The 19,434-nt window shown below is 39.2% G+C and overlaps 1 long non-coding RNA gene across 1 annotated transcript in view; it reads right to left on the reverse strand.

Moving 5' to 3' along the window:
* LOC127359052 (uncharacterized) overlaps nt 1–19,434 on the reverse strand; it is a 183,534-nt gene that overhangs the window by 117,496 nt on the left and 46,604 nt on the right. The gene's annotated exons all lie outside the window — the stretch shown is intronic.

Here is a 19,434-nt window from a genome sequence, read left to right on the forward strand (position 1 = left end):
CTTACACATGATGATAGATGAATTCATTAGCAATGGAGCACACATTTGCTCAATCCAGTACACTCAGGGAATTTGCTGCTACAGCCTTACTTGGTCTGCTATGACCAGGAGTTTACGCTGGCTAATGTTAACAAACTTTAGACATAAATGACTGTGTGAGTGAAATTACTAAGTCAGTGCTGAATTTATGACTATTTTGTAGTTGAGGTAATTGTTACACCAATTTTTAGCAGTTGCCATTAACACATCACCGCAGTGGCTGTTGTTTAGCAAAGTTACAGAACATAGGCTTGCTATGAGGTACACTTAAATTGTGATTGTTGTTTTACGGTGACTGTCCTCCCAAAAAAAAATGAGAACATCAGTTGTTTCAGTAAATGGCCAAAAACAACGTAAGGTTATGTTCAAGTGACAAAGCCCACAGTAATTATTACTCCTGGCTGCCGGAAGCATAGGAGGAAGTACAAAGTCACTTTACATTAGAGACCATGTATAAGCCCATCTGAGATTCTTCCCTATTCTGCTCACTTTAATCCTTCTATTATTCTGGTTTTATTCAGATTTTAACTTGAAACAACGTCAAAAGTCATCTTCCGACATCACGCTGAAATCACTGTGCAGCAGCAGTCTTTGTTTAACTTTGTTTAACCATCCAAAATGTGCAGGGCAATTAATTTCATCCAGCTCTGACAATTACAAATCCCACTTTCATCATTACATTCAATTAGAAAGTGCTTTAAGGTCCATTAGGGATTCAGGGACACTAGAATCTGTGACTCTTCACAACTTTGACTTTTTATTTTTATCTTCATACACAAGTCACAACTTGTGAATATCAAATGAAGTATTAAGAAGAAAGAAAAGAAAGAATTTAATTCCGATAATAATAACCTTGAGATAGCATTAAAGGCTCTAAAAGCCTACTTTCCAAATTACTCTATTACTATTATGAAGCACACAACTAATCTGCCAAAGCCATGATAGTTTCAGTTATTTCAAATTGGATTTGTGTATTTATGTTTTTTTCTGTTCTTCTCACTGGCTCAAAGTGGTTGGGATTCAGTTGGAAAAATGCGATCAAAGAGTGTGCAACTCTAAATTAACAATACGCTCTGAATATTTAATGTCATAAAGTTTTCAGATTTTTTTATTTTTTTAATGTGCCAGTGTCTGGAGATTCAAAACTTAAATAATACCATCTTTCAGTCAGTTTATATCATGACATTAACGCCAAGATGCATATTTGCCTGTGTTCTACAACAGAAACTGTAAAACTTCCCCTCTGTGTTTACTGGAAGTATACGGTTAAGGTTGCATCTATACGTATTAATTATGGCTATTCATAATGTTTTCCCCAAGTCATTTTCACTTTAAAGCAGATTCACAAGTCTCTCCATCATCTGTCCAATCATTGTCATCAGTCATCATCATCAAAGCCTTTGAGGAATCAAGAGTTTAAGATAATGCAGCACAATCAGGATGACGCAAGTTTCGGGCTGCTGTTCACACACAACAAAGAAAATGGAAGTAGCTAATTCTCCCCTGCTGATTATGTAAATACCACTAGATCCCAATCTCAAAACACCATTAATCATGTCCATATGGTTTGACTGTGTGTTATTTCAATTTCCTTGTGAAGAGCTCATTTGAGAAGCAAAGCTAATCAATCGTGTCTCATTATCGCTGCATATATCTCTGTCTGTGACACTGTACACTCAACGCTGATATTGACAAAAGACTGATACTTAAACAATTCACTGCTAAGGGAAAGCATCAGCGGTCTGGAATCCTTGTGTGCATATGTGATTTTCAATTGCATCCAAAACTAAAGTTTCTCAAGCCAGAGCTAACTATCAGTGTAGCTCTAGCCTCAACAGAGCTTAAGGCTAACATCAGCATTCTAACATACTCACAATGACAATGCTAACATGCTGATGTTTAGAAGATACTGTTTAACATAGTTGTGATCTTAGTAAGGTGTGATAGCATGCTAACATTTGCTAATAATAATCACAAATTTACATTAGTTTTAAAGGGATTTGATCATATATGGTGAAGTATTGTAGAGCTGCACAACAAGGCTAAAGACTGCCACATTAACATATGATAAACAGCAGCATGCTTTATGCTTTCACACACATTTTATTGACCTTGATGTTACCAGCTATTATTTGTAATTAAAGAAACCCATTTTTCCAAGAATTGTCACTGTCTCTAAACACTCAACCTTGAACACATATGTACCGGTACATAAATACAAAAGAACATAAATCATTGTAGCAACGGCTGAAAGTAGCTGTTCAAATTAGTCAAGGAAATAACAGCATGCAGCACCAATACTAATGAGACTTTCACCTCTCACTTGTGCTGGTATTTTAATTATGAATTTGTTGTGCAGCATGCTTTTAATGACTTGGTTTTAATAGAAAGCGCAAATTAATTGTGTACATCTTGATGCCATGCCACATTGAAATAGTCCCAGGAATTGGAATAATGAAGAATCAATGGAGCAACATATTGGATGTAGATGTTCATCAATATGGTTGTAACCAAGGAACAGCCTCCCTGCTTGTGGATTCATGTCATGGCTAAGGACTGTGTGTGTGTGTGTGTGTGTGTGTGTGGGTGTGTGTGTGTGTGTGTGTGTACAGTATGTGTGTACACCTCCTTAGAAGTGTGTGCATGTGAGCCCTTTCCAAATTAATCACATCTTTAATCAGAAGTTTTTTTTTACTTTCTCCAATACATAATAAGTTAGACTTTTTCTGAAGTTAGTGACCTATGGACCTATAAAGAAAATCTGAGGCTTTTCAAATAACCACTCTGCACAAACATACTGTTATTAAAAAGTAAACTGTAGCTTCAAAGTCAAGAAGAATGCAGTGTCTACACACTGGTAGTGAGACGCAGAGCAGATTTGCATTTTCTGTCACTCGGCCCGGCAAGCGACACATTTGGGGCTTCTCTTGCCAGACATGTCTGCCCTGTTCCTCGGCTCCAATTGCTTTCCATCCACCATCTCTTGTGAGGGACAGTCATCCCATATTCAAATTAACATGCATTCTACTTTGGATTGCCTTCTATGAAAATAACATGAGAGGCAAAGATGGGGAGACAGACTAATTTAAAAAGCAGGCTGAAAAAAAAGCAATTGGTGACACTGATGGAGGAAGCAGGAGTTGGGAGTGGAGGGCGGGGGGGGGGAAGAAAGGAGAAGGGGCTCCTTTCAAAAACATGCAGAGGATGGGAGGGGATATATCTTTGTAGTGTCTATCCATATTTGAGTCATGTAAAAACAGGAAAGGCTCCTGTGCTTATCAAGGTAAGCCATCCTTCTGCTCCATATTTCTCCCTTCCAACAGACTGTGAAAGATCATATTAGTGGGCGTCTGCTGCCTCTCATTTCACACCACAACCTGTGCAGCGATTGGATTTTGTGCCATTTAGAGTGAGGAAGTGGTCAGACAGTGAGACAGTAGGGAAGTCTGTAACAGTGTAGTTGGTGCTTTTGGATATGTGATCTGACAGGCGTTAGGGGGAAAGAGTGCTTGTGTTTTCTACGTGCGAGTCGAGGTGCGCGAGTTTTGGATGTGACGGCCTGTGCACTTAACTCATGGGCAAATGACCACATTGTAGCTCCTGCTGGTGACAAGGTGTGTGTTGCCCACAGCTACACAGCTGCAGGGCCGTGTGGTGTGATGGGAGCTGGCTGACAAGCGCTGGGTGACCAACCGCCAGGAGAGAACCTGCAGCAGCCAGTCATATCAGTGTGCAGGCAAAGGCCAAGGTCCAATCGGATTCCTCTAAGCAGAGGAGGAACGTTTTCTTCCACGGCACCCTCACTGCAGGAAATTCATTTATATGATTTCATTTTTTTCTTTATAGACATATATATATTAGAGTATGTGCTATATCAAGCTAAATAAATCACATATAAAAAGGTTAAAGTCAGCAACCATATTATTTTGACAAGTAGTTGTCCCCAAATAAAGGTTGTGGTTTGCATGTTTGCTGATGTGCTCGTAATCCTGTTTCATGCTCTCCTGGAGAGGAGTCGCACCATCATCCCCAGGCATGACAATCCCACCTACAGGAGTGTATCAGCAACCTCCGCAAAACACCAGTATGACTGATGTGTTTATGCATTCTCTTATCATATTTACCCCTCAGTATCCTCAGACTACTCGACATTTACAGGGACTGATTCAAAAACCATCAAGAACAGTGGTGCATTATTTGAAAACGTGGGGGCAGCTCTACTGCTGCCGCAACATTTTTCTTCATATAGCAGCATATTGACTCTAAACCTCCATCCAGGATGTGAGGAAATAACAATAATCTAGTTTGAGGAATGCATGGCGCAGTTTGAGAGTCAACTTACTTCTCCCACAGTGGGCCTACATGCTCAAGAGGAAGAAGAGTGGGAGAATTCAATCACACCTACACACTCCCATCGCAGTGAGACCGAGAAATAAATGGCAGTCTGGTAGTGATCCCTTACCTTGTGATAAGTGTGACTTTCAGTCCCACTTGATAGCCCAAAAATGTACAGCAGAGAGGTCAGCCTTCAGAAAGAGACAAAATGATTTAGGAGATATCAGTGACAGTCGAGGTGACGTTCTCCCTCTCTGTGCTGATGTATGCTGTTGCTCAGAAAGAAAGAGAGAAAGATAAAAAGAGGAGGAGATGAAGGTAGGGCGAGATAAAGAAGTGGGGAAAAAAAAAAAAAAAAGCTGTCTATTGATACTGCTGCAAATTTTTCCCTGGCCAGCTCTGACAAAAATGGATGATTTTTATTAAGAGCCTTGGCTTTGTATCTTCCATCTCATATATCTCTCCTAACAGAGGAAGGCCATCTTTGTACCGGTCATAGAAAAGGAGTGTTGCATTGCTCTTATTTTGAGGGGAGTCATCTGTGGTTTTAAATGTGGGGATCTGAACTGAAATTTGAATTCTTCTCCCCTTTTAAGCAAAGAAACAAAACTATAATTATACTGTAACTATTGTAAAAATATGAAAAAATATTTGATTAGCTTTTGTGCCAAAAAATAAAATTTTAAATACATTTTCAATACTCAATCAATATTTTCAGAAAAAATGGTCTTCGGTAGGCTTTTGTTTACAGGATATTTCAGAATAATGGGCCGTTGGAACAATGGTCAGTCCCTGAGTCTAGCTAGTAGCTAGCGTAAGCTGTCCCTCTTTTATGGGTTACTTTGTAGTGATAGCAAATAAACAGCACAGTAACAGGTAGTGCTGTAACTACAGCGTCTGCATCTAGTAAGTATTTTTGGCAACAGGCTGGTATATATAGCATTGATTTAAGATAAATTACAGTGCTCATGTTCATTGTAATGCAGAAACAAATCTCCCCATGATTTTGGACAACAATTAAGTCAATGGCACAGATATACCTCTTTTTCTTTTCATCCTCTGCTGAAGGCATTAGTATGTGGAAGTATTGTATCAACTATTTCACCCCCCAACAAACACCCCAAACTCAACCACTCTCTTTCTTCCACCCTTGAATTTTAGCCCAAGATTGTTGTACTCACAGCCTGCGACCTCTGACTCGCTCCCACCCACCACATCTCCTCCCTCCCTGGGGAGTCTCTTGGCCCGGCTTCTCTTTGTGGTACATGCTCCTCCACATCCCAATGACAGGCCCCATAAACCACCGTCGAACAAGATAGCCCACTGCTTCTGCTAACTGGAAGGCCTGTGGGATTGCCATCAGAGAACGTACAAGGGGACAAGTCGGGTCTTGTGTTGATCAATAATGTACTCTCTCCGCCATCACACTATCTGTCACCTCCATTTCTGAGAAAACAACAGAATAAATAGCAGAGCCTGGATTTGTTGCTTCCAATGATGGATAATGGGTGATAACGTTGCCTTGGCAACTATTCCGCGGCATTCACACACCATAAGGGTCTCCGGCACTAGCTATTCTTACTCTAAGCCTGACTGTCTATTCCCTTATTGGCAGGCTGTCACTGTAAACATCCTCCTATAGCTCAAACTGACAATAGAGTAAATAAAATGCTTTATTTCTTCCCCACAACCATTTTAGGTTTGTGCACAAACATGTCAAAATCTTTGTACAGTGCATTCCCTGGGCTGCCAATGTCAACATTAGAGATCATGTGCAAATAGAAAAAACTAAATTAATATCTGGAGGCTTTGATCAATGTAATAAGTACTTTTCCTATATTGAGGCTGATGTGCAGCTGTTCACTGCATGAATCATTGTGTCCCTCTGTCCACCATCTGCTAAACAGGTGACACCTGTGTTTACACGGATAAACATTTCATGTGCTTTTAGAGCACAGTAGGCTATCAGTAGCCTATCATCAATATTTTAAAAGTCTTGAATAACTGCATGCAGGCAATGTTTTTAGGTTACAGCACTGAGGCAGTATTATCCATGTTTACAATAGAGTAAACACGCAATGTACTTGACTGTAGTGAAAAGCCAAGAGAAAGGTCATCTAAAAAGCACACATCTAAAAATAATTTCCTAGTTATATCCCAGTCACCTGTGCCGTCCTGGCTTTCTCTGTCCTTTAGTGTTGTTTATTGGGTGTAAACAACAGTGTGAATACAAAGACAGCACTTCCAAAAGACAAAATGTCAAACAGCCGTACATAGAGCAAATCAAAACGGACGAGCCAAAGAAGAACATTTAGCCTCCTGTGGCTCTGCCTGCCTCAGAGAAATCAGTCACGGCCAACTACGGTAATGCTTGAGGGACTGCCTGCTGTCAGCCTGAGATGAGCACTCAGAGAGTTTCTACCACAGGTTTCATGTGTTCGGACTTGCTGTACCCAAAATGAGCTTTCAGCCGCCTGCCTGTTGGATGGAAAAGAACAGACCAGAACACCCTGTTTAGAGCTGACAAAAAATGGGACTGCTGAACAGGAAAGGAGAGTGCTGGAATAGAAATCTGGACGGTAATGATCCTAATACAGATGAATCCTTCAAAAAAAGTACTGAAAAAAAGAGTTGTTTTTTTCTAATATGGATTACTCTGGCCATTTCTTTTCTTGCACTGAAAAAAAATATATATTTGAAATCTGTCTGGCTATCTATGATTAAATATACCTAAATTATTTATATATTGGTATATGTATTTTAATATACATTTTTATTTTACATACTTTTTCTGATCTACCACCTATATATTTATAGTTTGGTTAAGTTTAGGTCACTGGGTGGGGGTGAGGGGATTACCAAAATTGTTACAGTTCATGTTGGGGGGGGGACAACAATATCTGAACAAAATTTCCTACTTATTAGTTAATTTAATAGTTGTTGAGACATTTCTCTTAAAACCATGAATGTAAATCTCATGATGGCTATAGTAAAAATTAAGAGGATCATTAGAGTTATTAGGATTAATCCTCTGGCACCACGAATGTATGTGGCAAATTTTGTGGTAATCCATCCAATAGTTGTTGAGATACTTCATAAAAAAAATAAGTATGTCAACCTCAGGGTGGTACGAGACGAAAAGTCACAGGATCACCAAAGTCAGTAGGATTCATCCTCTGGGGACCATGCTTATTTGTACAAAATTCAATAACCAATCATTCAATAGATTTTGAGGTATTTCAGTCATGGCCATGTTTTGCAGGGCTTTAACACCATGTTATATTCGCCTATGCTTGTGAAAGTGAGTAGTCATTATTCCTATGATCACAATAAGTCGCTTGTTGCAAAAACAGTTGATTTTCTTCATCTAAAGTCGCAAATAACTGAATGAAAATGTATCAAAGCTTTCAAAGAAGCATCTGTGTTCTGGAGATGCCTTTGTTGTTTTTTCCACAACATCTGGCCTGTCAGGTGCAATGTAATGTTACAATGGTGAAGATAAGCTTGTATAGTGCTGCTGTCACCACTGCCATAACCACAACCCCAAGAGAAAACAAAAACCCTTGAAAACCCTGCTGTAGTTATTGGTGGTACTACAGTAAATCTTATGGCAGTTGATCTCTGGGTAAAAACACTGTAATAAGCATATTAAATATATAAACCATAACTGCATCAACTGTTCAACTAACTAAATTATCCGTATCAGTACTCAGAATGGGCAGGGCTTAAACCGGAATGTGCATAGTGCTTAAAGCAGAAGTGGGCGGGTCTAACTGGAATTTGTCTATTTAATTGACATGGTTTCATCAGAAGTTGCTATATTCATTCAAAAACTATTTACATAATAGCCTCAGAATTGAGCTTCTGAGCAATGTACAGATATTGACATTTTGCTCTGATGATACTTGTAAAAAGTACTTATCCGTACTGGATACTCGTTTTAGCAGCGTGGACCATCCTAATATTCAACTACAGTATGATCAATAGTCTGATATCACTAGTTGGTTTGAAATCAATATTCCATATCATCCACAGCATAAATAGTAATGTATAAAGCAGGTAAAACCAATACATTTTGCATATTTCCAAACTAAACCACTACAACAGAGCAGAACTCAGAATCACTAAAGAGGATTAAACTTTATTGAACATTTAAAAAAAACATGCATATGCTTTTGAACAAGACATTCTCAGAATCACTCATAAAAGTATTTAATTATTGAATACCCCTCATATGTACTGTTCAAACAGCTGCGCTGAATTCATATAAGCTTAAGACAATGTCTGCCCCGACAATTCCATTATTTTAATCAGGACCTCTTCAAATTAATTAACAAAGATTAAAAACAATGAAGGCAGAAGCAGGGCCTGGAACCCCTGTTGTTTTTAATAAAAGCCAAGTTGTACAGAATTCATTCTAATGAAGGCAAAAAGAACAAGCGTCTGTTCTCTTTGTGATGTGCATGAAAATAGCTTGCATACTTTGACTAGCAAAAGTCTGGCGTATAATTAATGACAAAAAAATGTACTCCCTCCCATCCCCACCACCCGTTTTTTCCCTTTCATGACACTTGAAACCGTTTATATAAAAGTACTAGTAATGAGCTCTAAATGGCCAATAAGGCCATTTGGAGTTGAAGAAGGAGGGAAAAAAAAGAGTCACTGACATGGCCAGTCAAAACGCCAGGTAAAAGCCTCTAGGACCAATTACTGAGCCGGTCACCTCACAGCAAGACACACACACACACACACACACACACACACACACACACACACACACACACAAAGGAAGAAAGTCACACACGAGTATAGGCAAACCCTGCTTGTAGCTTAGGGGGCCTTCAGTGGTTTTTTTTTAGCTTGTGTGTGGCCAAAGCGCCAGAAGCACTGTTTCTGCAGGCAATAATGTGCTGCACTCAGATCTGGTTTGAACAGGCATTATGGAGCCAAATGGCCAACCAAAATATCTTCAAAACTAGATGATAAGGAAGCTTTGGGTGTCAGTGTAGAGAGAATATTTATGCTCTCTAATTGGGCTGCTCTGGTTGAATTCACATTGTGCGGATTGCCTTTAATTTAATCTCTCCCCGCATTACAGTCCGGGCAATGTTTTGCTAACAACTCTTTCTTAATGGTGCATTCCTTCCGAGGCTTATATACACCCTCCCCTTCTGCTTCCTTCTGCTCAAGGACGGCAGGGAATAAGATAAAGCGGGACACAAAAAAGGACAGAAACAATGATGGCTTGAAAACCAAAGGGTAGAAAGGGGCTCAGAGGAAGGAATGAAAAATATAGAGTTAATAGAGGTTGAGAGGAAGGATTAGGAAAGAACAGAGGAGAACAAATGAATTCCACACTGTCCATTATACCAGCCGCTATGTGGTGTAGTGCCACAAGCCAAGTGCCCTATTTATTCAAGGCATAATTACACGGCAATGAGGCCCTGCTGATGCCCAATGCGAGGTTAAGTCGATAGGTGACCCAGATTTAAAGCAGCCGTGTCCTGTAATGGCATCTACAGTCAAAGAGCCTTGCCTGGATTCCAATAACCCATCTCATCTGTCATAATAAAAATTTAGCTCGCAATTTGTGCTGCCCACTCTGTCCCTCTCTCTCCACCTCTCATGTTCCCTTTCCTCACCCCCTCTCTCTCTCTCTCTCTCTGACTCTCACTTCGTCCCCTACACACTCGTATGGACACACATACGCAGAGTGGTTCAGTGGTAATACTTTATGTCGCTGGGCTCATATCGATTCCAGAACAGTATCCACCGATTTAATTAGCCATGCTGCATATAAAATACCCCACCGACCAATCGTTATGCTCTAAGCAACGTGAGCCAGTGAGGCTTGAGGTTTCCTGCCTAACAATCCTGTTAAAGCATAAAGCTTTTAGTGCTTTTGACCACACTCCAGAACCACTGAATCCTTGACCCCTTGTCGTTCTTTTTCCCCCCTCTGCCCTCTACACATTTCTCCTTTTCTCTGCCTGCCCTTCTGACCTCGTACCCAACTTTTTCTCTCTGGCCAACATTTATTTTCTTATTGAGTTTTCATGTGTTATGACGTCTTTAAGTATCGAAATGCTTTTAAAAGGGTACTCCACCATTTCCGCACATGAACATCAGTTTACTTATGATGAGGAGTACTCAACCTAGAAAAACAGCAGTATATGTCCTCTGCGGCTTTGTGGTTCTGGATAGAGATTTCTAAGAAAATACCCTGATGATGTCAGTATTTATCTTAGATTCGGCTTGAGACTTTTTCAACAGGAAACAATTACAATTTGGAGTGTGGAGACTAAGAGATTTGAGATTAAGGACAGATATTTATAAGGCAATGGTCTAACAAAAGACCAATTTGAGTTGCATTTTGGTAATTGTAGGATTCAGTGTTTTTAAAGCTTCACCCATATCTATATGGACTAAAAATCAGGATCTCATATTCTCTGGTACATACATTTGTAATTTCTTGACACTGCACCCAGAAATCTACCACCTGTAGACTTCAAAGGTTGGTGTTAAACAGCTGGATATCAGAAGTTACAAGGTTTTACAGTTTTTCGTTGAGATTTCAAAAGTGACTGTAAAACTCTCTTGATGTAAACATGCTTTTGAACTTAAAAAGGAGCACTGATTCTACATATGATAGTCAGTTCACTTAACAGGTGGAAGCACTACTCAACCTATGATGTACACAATATTTCTCGTGTATCCTTTTTGTATTTTTCAACTATTTTATTTTAATCTTTTATTTTATTTCAGCACACAATGCTGCGTATTGTGTTTTTTTCCCCGTGTGTTATGTTTTTAATCTATTTTTAATAGTATTTTGGATTATTGGTGTGTTTTTGGTTGTATTCTGTTTACCTCACATTGTTTTTAAAAAAGTGCTACACAAATAAAGTTATTATTAATTTTGTATTATTTTTGTAATTTTTAATTATTTCTGTGTAAAAGCCTGTGATAGAAGTGTAAAGGTTGAAAGACATGGGCATTATAAGGTAGAGAGGGTCTAACAAAAGATGCCATTGGGTTGCATGATGGGTAGGATCCAGTGTTTTGTGGCGCTTCAGTCATATTATGGACTAGAAGTCAGAATCGCTCCAGTTTTAACCATCCCTTTTCCAATCTGTCTCTTATTAGTCCCTAACTCAATAAAAATGGCCCTTTAAACTTTGAAGCTTTGATGTGCAGTGAGGTGTTTAAGTGACACTTCACAATAGCCCACACAATATAGACTTGCAAGATCAAAACCAGAACAGAAACTTAATCCAATATGTCCACCTTTGTCCATCTGCACGTCTTGATGTTTTTGATTCTTTTATACTTAAGTAGATTTTTGGATAGAGTATAATTTCAGGCTATGACTAGTTGAATAGGTGTCAAATGTGTGTCTTGAGTTGTCTGTCATTTTGACTTCATTTTCAACATCTATTTTAAAAGATCAGATGTTATAAGATCAAATTGCATTTTGTCTGACAGCCTTTCCAGTCGTCACTCTACAATGTGCGTTGATGGGTCAGAAAAGAGCTTTAAACACTAAAGAACATGGCTCTGAGTGAACAGCAGTTATGTAAGAGAAATATCTCCAAGTCTTACACAACTGCCTACTCTGACCAACAGTACTTGGTGCATAGCCATTGAAAGACTAATTGTGTGTGTAAATATTACAAACACTACCTGAAATGCAGCAAGCATTCCATTTCATTTTGTCCTGTATATTTTCTTGACACTGAGTTCATCCCCGAGGTGATGGCTGTGCAGTCTGTCAGCCTACTTTATAAAAAAGAAAAGAAAATGACATTTGTGCTGGTGATTTTCATTTTTGTGTAATGAGTTGACCCCTCTGTCTACATTTGAATATTATGTGAAGGCTATCTCTCCAGGGTCGGAGAAAGTGAAGAAAGCAATGTCCATTCAAAATAATTTTTTATCATTCTGCATCAGTTTGAGCCTTTCCATGATATATAAGTAGATAAGACCTGGGTTATTTAGTTGTGATATTATAATTGAAAAATTGTTATCATCCCACTGACTGACCATTTTAACATACGCAAATTAAGTCTCTGGAAGGAGGAATTTTGCAGTGATACTGTATTCAAGACTGTCTAAATTAACAAGTTAATTTAAAATGTTAATGCTCAATGTGCAATAATCCATGGTGAATAATCCATTGTGCAATAATTTGCTGTGGGGTTTTTTGTATTTTTATAATTTATAGTCTGTATTTTTTGTATAGTGTGCGTCTCTTCCTATGCTGCTCCTTTAATTGCCTTTCTGTGCTATTCACTTTACAAGCCGACTTTGAGAGATACTCACAAGAATTCCAATGTACCTTCTGGGGCTTCGTGGCTATTTTACGCAACTTCATTCTTTTGGATCAGTCTCGCTCTGCAGAATTGTTTCTACAACCGGGCCACCATTTTCAGCAAAAGAGTTCTGAAAAACCCACACTACACTACCTGTTCCAGCACCAAATGGCACAAGCTAATAAACATAGCAGTGCATTTAGCATCTAAAGAGCCAGCTATTTCTCTCGGGAGTTAGTAAAGAACGGACCAGTGCTAAAAGAAGAAAGTCAATAAGAGTCACATCCATCAGGTTGCGAGGCACACAACTCCAAATGAATGCTAATGTTGCTCTGTGTTTGCTGCTCCAAATTTGCTCCAAAGTTCCCAATATCAAATTAAAATATGATAACGTCATTGTCAGTTATTGTTTGATCTTTTAGAGCATAATTAGCATTACTCCGGTCTTGTAATGTGTAGTCACCATCTGATTAGAAGTTGAACACAGAGTTGTATTGCTAATATTGTAATATTCAAACAGGTACCAGAGTCCAGGAACACTTAGATTCAGTAGCTTCCATTTATTGTCATTTGACATCCGACAACCTTGTTCATCTCAGTCAGGGTAAGATGCAAAGTCATCACTGGCTAATGGTGCAAATACTGCAAATGGTTAGAAAGCCCATTATGATCTGCTGAGGAATGTGGACAGCAAGTCTTCACAGAGTTATCCAGGCTGTGTTTAGCAAAGTCATTCACATCCATCTCTCCTCAAACTCTACAGTATGTGTAACGATTGCAGCGGCGAGAGAGAAAATGAGAAGTGCAGCCATTAAGACAAAGGAGGTCTGGGATTTTGTCCAATTAACATTTAACCTGGATATGATCAACTGGAGGTGGAGAATGAGGGAGGAAGAATGTGAAGTGGATTACCCGCACTCAGCCTTCAGAGGCTGGTATTTTCCGTTAAGGATGTCAACTTGATAGCAATTTAACTGACAAATTGTTGATTCCCACCATAGCTTTTTAGCCTGTAAGTGAATACTGGAGTCTTTAAGTGCGAGTCCTGTGTATTCATGCACAGATGCTTATGAATATTTTGTACAACAGGTACATTTTCCTCTGGTTTAGCAGAACATAGGCCTGCTGCATGCATACCCGAAGCATAACCCAGACTTAAGACCGAATGTCAACAACAGAGACACTAACCTGACAATCAAAAGTGAAGAATAATTTCTCTCCCTCTGCCTCTCTCTCAGCAGTGAGCCCTCTCTGTCAGTGCCCATGCGGTGCAGGAGAAGTCGTTGTTTGTGCCCATTATAAAAGTTCAGGCCCTCACTAAAGGAGTCAAGGAAACAAGGCCCCTTAAGCTTGACAGCAAATCTTTACTAAAAGCATATAATAGGAAACTTTTTCCTCCTGCACAAATGCCAACATTATGCCATACGCATGAGTAATGGAAGCAGGTTGCAGGGCCCCTGCCACTCTACGCTTTGATCAAATAAATATTAAAAACGGTTGCCAAAGTAACAGAATGCTTAATTGCGGCATGCTGAATGATAAATAGTGCAGTGTGTTCTCTTAAAAACATGGGTTAATTGGCCTGTCAGACCCCAGTGTTGACTTTGCTCCAAAGCAAAGTTTCTGCTGACTAATGCCAGACAAAACAGGAAGAATATGTCCTCATATCTAGACGACTGAATAGGTCAATTGCCGATGACTCCCAAAACGACATATATGGCCGTTGGAGAGTACCAGCGACCTTCATCTTAACAGACTTTCTTCATCGCGTGGTTTCGCTGTAAAAGTTAGGTTAGGCTTAGGCAACAAATCTGCTCGGTTAGCATCAGGAAAAGATTGTGGTTTGGGTTAAACTATGTTATTGACATAATTTAATTTACATCACGTATGTGACATAAGTTAATGACATCACGTAGCTTAACTAGGAAAGATAAGATAGGTCGGAATTGACTTTCGGACACAGAACACAAAAAAAGCCCCACTAGGTGAAAGTCCTGTCTTTGACCCATTGGTACTTCCTCCCAATGTTGACTTTGATACTTTTTATATTATGTCGCCTGACTTCCTCCTTTGCTCCTACCATAATTACTATGGCCACTAGAGGTTGCCGCCTAAAAATAAATGCAAACATGGGTCGTTAAAAGCCATTTCCACAAACAACAACCTATATGTTGTTGTTTTTCTGGTAAGGATGGGCTTAACAGGAAACATTCACTTTATACCCAATTGAATCTTTAACCTTTAAAACTGTAATGAGTCAGAAAACTAGTTAGAAATTGGCATCATAGTCTGATTTTATTTTTTATTGAAATCTAAAACAAACACTCCTGCAGTCAGTTGTTCTTGACAAAGCAAGCCATTTCACCCCACACATCCTTCTCTGCCTATTCAGCATGTGAGGAGGCGGGGGGGGGAACCTACAATAAATCAAATCCCCCACATTCCTGCTGTAGTGCTCCACAGGTCCAGGAGGACAGTGTCCACTTCCTTACATTAATCTTTTAATGGACTCTCCTCCCTTCTCTTTGGCAGCTGCACTTCCCCCGACAGGTCAGCAACGATTGCTAGGGTCATTAGTCCTCCGATAGGCTGAACGATACGATCAGCAACAATGGGGACAAGGTGTGGGGGAGACAGCGCTGAGCAAGCTACACAGCTCTGGGTTAAAGAGGAGAGTCGTCTTTGCAAGGTCGTTCTGAGAGAGAGTGAGAAAGAGAGAGAGAGAGAGAGAGTGTGAGAGAGAGAGAGAGAGAGAGAGAGAGAGAGAGAGAGAGAGAGAGAGACACAGGTAGAGTCAATTTAGCACTGATGAGCAGTGGTTGGGGTTCTGTTGCAGTGCTGATACTTCACTGTAGAGAGACTGCACTGTGAACACTCTTCTCATAATAGGAGCAGCAGCAGTAGCCTCGATATTGTTTCTTCAGTAATAATGCATTCAATTAGACAGATTTGTGCTCCTTTTTCTTTACAGAGAACCTAAAGCCTGTTTTCAATCTACTGACTTTTGCTTCTTAGAAATATTAGTTCAGTTCAGAAGTTCAGAAAATCAGAGATTAGAGTTGAAGCCTTTCAGTGTGCAGCAGAATACTTAATTTTTGGACAAACTTCTCAAAAGTGCTTTAAACAGCTCTAGCCTGCAGATCAAGGATGACTTTGAATTGTATGACAGAGCGCTCTGGTCCAGATCACAGTGGCTAAGGCTGGAAAAAGCCAGATTTTCTCTTAATGAGCCCAGAAGAGGATATTTCATAAAACAAAAGGACGAGATAAGAGGAGGATGTTTGTTCTCCAGGAAAAGCTTTCCTCTGATGCAGCTTTCACAGCCGGCTGCATCCCAGTTAAAATGAACTACAGACGGAAAGAAGTTCAATCCGTATTGTCCGAGGGGAACAAATGGGCTGGAGTTGATAGGTTGATAGTGGGTAAATGTATTTCTTAATCTACACAGGGGTGTAAGGGTAACTGGGTAAATGTGGCCCACTACTCACAACAAGTCCCATGAGAGATTATACCAATTGCCATTTCAGAAATGAATTCAGTGACCTACAGTAATGTGAATTTCATTTGCACACTATTTGCCGCCAGACAATTGTGTGTGTGTGTGTGTGTGTGTGTGCGCGTGTGTGTGCGCGTGTGCGCGTGTGCGCGTGTGTGTGCGTCTGTTATGAATTTTCTCTTTTCACCACAAACGCAGTGGAAATGCAAGTATGAAAAACACCCAACATGGACACATGACAGCACGATCCCTACAAGTCCCTGAAGTTGGGGGCCATCACAAAAGTGCATTTTTAACTATTTGCCGACAGCTTTCTCAGTTCTTTATCACAGACACTTCAGACCAACTTTACATTCATCTGTGCAGCGGTGGAATTTAGAACATTTACTCACATATCGTTCTTAAGTATACTTTAATGACAAATGTTAAAAACTGTTAAAAATTCATGCATTATGGCCCAATTCAATTCTGACTTGTACCGTTCCTCTTTTAAAACCTCCCATTTTACTTCCACTACTTATTTCCGCTGCTTTTATTTAGACTCAGTCAAGACTTCCTTTTAGGGTTTATAAAAACAATCATGTTTTAGCATTTGATTCATTTAAATGCATGGTCAATATATATATATATATATATAGTTATTTTGTACATTTGGTAAACAACTAAAGTATAAAGAGTATTAGTAAAGGTCTTTCAGTATATGAACACAGATATTTTTGTAACAAACAGATACAGATAATATCATGTCAATAGGCAGTTCAGACTGCTTAGTTAACACTGATTAAAACCCTAAATTTTGAAATCTGTTTGCATGCCTGCAACTCTTGACTGTATCAAATCAAGACTGCAGAATATAACTATATTAAGTCATTTCTGGCTCCCAGACTGGGAGAAAAGCACCATGCAACCTAAACAATCTGTGTCTCTTTTTACACAAGATAACATTTATGAAGATAGATCATCAGAGGAATCCTACAACGTGCCTTCTTTTGCTAAGTAATTATATTCTAGCCACTAATTAAATTAGGCTACGGTTTGCATAACAGCAACCCCACAAACACGCACACATACCAAACCCAACATGCGAGTCAAATTTAGTAAGCAGCGTGGGCTGTTGAAACCTCACTTAGCGCAACAGCCTTCTCTCATGTTATTATTTTAGAAGACACAAAAACACTTGGACTGATTGGTTCTGGGAATAAATGATCTCTAATTAGGCTAAGTGCTTCAGAGGGAATATTTTAGAAGAAGAGGAGCCCTGAATGGCTACACACGAAAACAGGAGCTAAAACACAGAAGTAGCCTATGTTCTGTTTCTACTGGTAGTGAGATACCGAGAGAGGCAGAGAGAGGATGGGTGTGTGATGTGGTCTGTGTAGTACTCAAATTATCAGTATTGCTTCCTCTTGTAGTTTAATTAATAAACCATGAACTGCTATACTTAAAAACAAAGTCTGGGATCAGTGAGACGAAAAATGTTTGGAAATCCGAACATTAGAAATGATGTAATCTGACGTCAGTAAACTGCACACACATGTTTACTAGAATACTAAAAAGGGATAAGAGGCGAGCCACGAGGGAGATCGGCATTCTCTGGACAGAGAGATTATGACATAATTCATAGAATAATTTGTATCTGATATATAATCATATAAAAATCAATCCCTTGGATTCATACTAACACATTCATCCTATCAAGAGGGCATTAACACATACATCTATATCTATATATCTATATATATATATATATATATATATATATATATATATATATATATCGTTTACAGCTGTTATATCGACTGTTGCCTCTGTGAGGGACCCTCTGGTACACTGGTGATGCTTGTGGCTATTGATTGGTAAACAGAAACTGCACAATGTGGAACACACACTTCTTTGCACGTTTGTGCTTGTTTTGGTTTGACATCAGCACATTTACTGTATGGCTGAGTCTGAGCCCCTCTCAGAAACCCTGTGTAAGCAGCGGTTTCCTGCAAACGAGGTCTGATAAATCCACTGCACACTACAAGACTAGCATCCAATGGCAGGCAAAGTTAGCAACTAGCTCACAAAGCTAGGAGTTTGCAATTACACTAGCAGCTCTGTGAGGCGCTATTTTGAGCTAAATGCTGAACTAACATGCTGATGTTTAGCTGGTATAATATGCTCAATGTCTTAGTTTAGCATTTTTGCATGCCAACATTCGCAAATTTGCACTAAATACATAAAGTAGACTACACTGGAGGCTGGTTGGAATTTCACTAGTTTTGCATGTATTTGGTGAAGTATTGGACAAAGTGGAATTTTGACCTGTTGGTAAAAATGCAGATATTCTTCTCAGGACTTGGTGGAGAGCTAAAAAGTGAATAATGGACTTTTCTACAGCAAAAATGCTTATGTTGCCCCGTGCCCGCCTGCTGTGCAGAGAGATTATATGCCTTTTTCACATTCTGTATTCTGACAAATCACAGCAGAAAGAGCACGGGTGTAACTGATCATTTTCCCAAGACCCTGGTTTTGCTGGCTCGCTGCTGTTGCTTCCTGATACATTGTTAGTGTTATTACCATTGACAGTATATATATATTATTACTTACAGTATATCTGTGCTTTTCCTGCCTGGAAAAGTCCAAATGTCTGTTGTGAAAAAGGTTTATATGCTAAATGTTGCCCATAAAAGGTTCATTAGCTGGTGAAATGGATCTGTTAGTTGTTTTGATGTTTTTCTGGGTCAAGCTCGTCAAATTTTGATTAATGTAGCTTCAATTTCAACAGTCAGAAAATTGTAAAGACACTTGATTATTGATCTTGATCAAAATAACAGGACACCGTTTGTGAGGTCATCTCACTTTGTGATTTAAGCTGATGAGATTTCTGCATTTTTTTATTTTTACTGTCCTGTCTGATGGAGATTTAAGACACGGTAGATCTACAAGGTCAATATTATCATAATTATAATCTCAAACTCAAGATGTGCTTAATAAAATCTCTCTGTATTATCACTAATCTAAACGACTTTACTTAGGGGTCATGTACAATAACTGCAAAATGTATCCTTACAAAACTGTTTTATACTCATAGTCTCAAACTTTCCCCATTGTAGTCAATGTGTTTGACCTCCAGGAGAGATTTAATGCAAAACCACCAGGCAAAAAGTATAAGAAATGCTACACTTTCACAACTGTTGATAACATAAAGTCTGTTTTTAATATTCATGCTTTTAATTTCAGTTTTTGAGCCATTTTATTAACCAAGCC

The sequence above is a fragment of the Dicentrarchus labrax genome, unplaced genomic scaffold (genome assembly GCF_905237075.1).
Source record: "Dicentrarchus labrax unplaced genomic scaffold, dlabrax2021, whole genome shotgun sequence".
Lineage (NCBI taxonomy): Eukaryota > Metazoa > Chordata > Actinopteri > Moronidae > Dicentrarchus > Dicentrarchus labrax.